Raw genomic sequence first — 754 nt, forward strand, 5'->3', positions numbered from 1 at the left:
CTTGTCATGATCCACACCATCAAAAGCCTTTGCGTAGTCAATAAAGCACAGGTAAACATCTTTCTGATATTCTCTGCTTTCAGCCAAGATCCATCCAACATCAGCAACGATATCCCTCATTCTACGGCCTCTTCTGAATCCGGCTTGAACCTCTGGAAGCTCTCTGTCAAAGCAAAACTTTACTTGCATGGGATACCAAAGAGATTGTCTGATGATTTCCACATTCCACTGGGTCCCCTCTCTTTGGAATGAGCACAAATATGGATCTCTTCCAATCAGTAGGCCAGATAGTTGTCTTCCAAATTTCTTGGCATAGATGAGTGTCTCCTGTGCCACTTCACTTTCTTGAAGGTTTCAATTTTTATTCCATCAATTCCTGGTGCCTTGTTCTTTGCCAATTTCCTTAATGCACCTTGGACTTCTTTCCTTCAGTATCATTGGCTCTTGATCATATGCTACCTCTTGAAACGGTTGAACATTAACCATTTCCTTTTGGTAGAGGAACTCTGTGTATTCCTTCCATCTTCTCTTGATGTTTTCAGCATCATTCAATAATTTGCCCAGAGAATCTTTCAATAACGAAAGTCGAGGCATGAATTTTTTCTTCAGTTCTCCTAGCTTGAGAAATGCTGAGCGTGTTCTTCCTTTTTGGTTTTCTGATTTCAGATCTTTGCACATTTTGTTTAATTGGCTTTATCTTCTTGAGTTGATCTTTGAAATTTTCTGTTCAGCTCTTGAACCGCCTCATTTCTTC

This window comes from Chrysochloris asiatica, unplaced genomic scaffold, assembly GCF_000296735.1.
Source record: "Chrysochloris asiatica unplaced genomic scaffold, ChrAsi1.0 scaffold00086, whole genome shotgun sequence".
NCBI lineage: Eukaryota > Metazoa > Chordata > Mammalia > Afrosoricida > Chrysochloridae > Chrysochloris > Chrysochloris asiatica.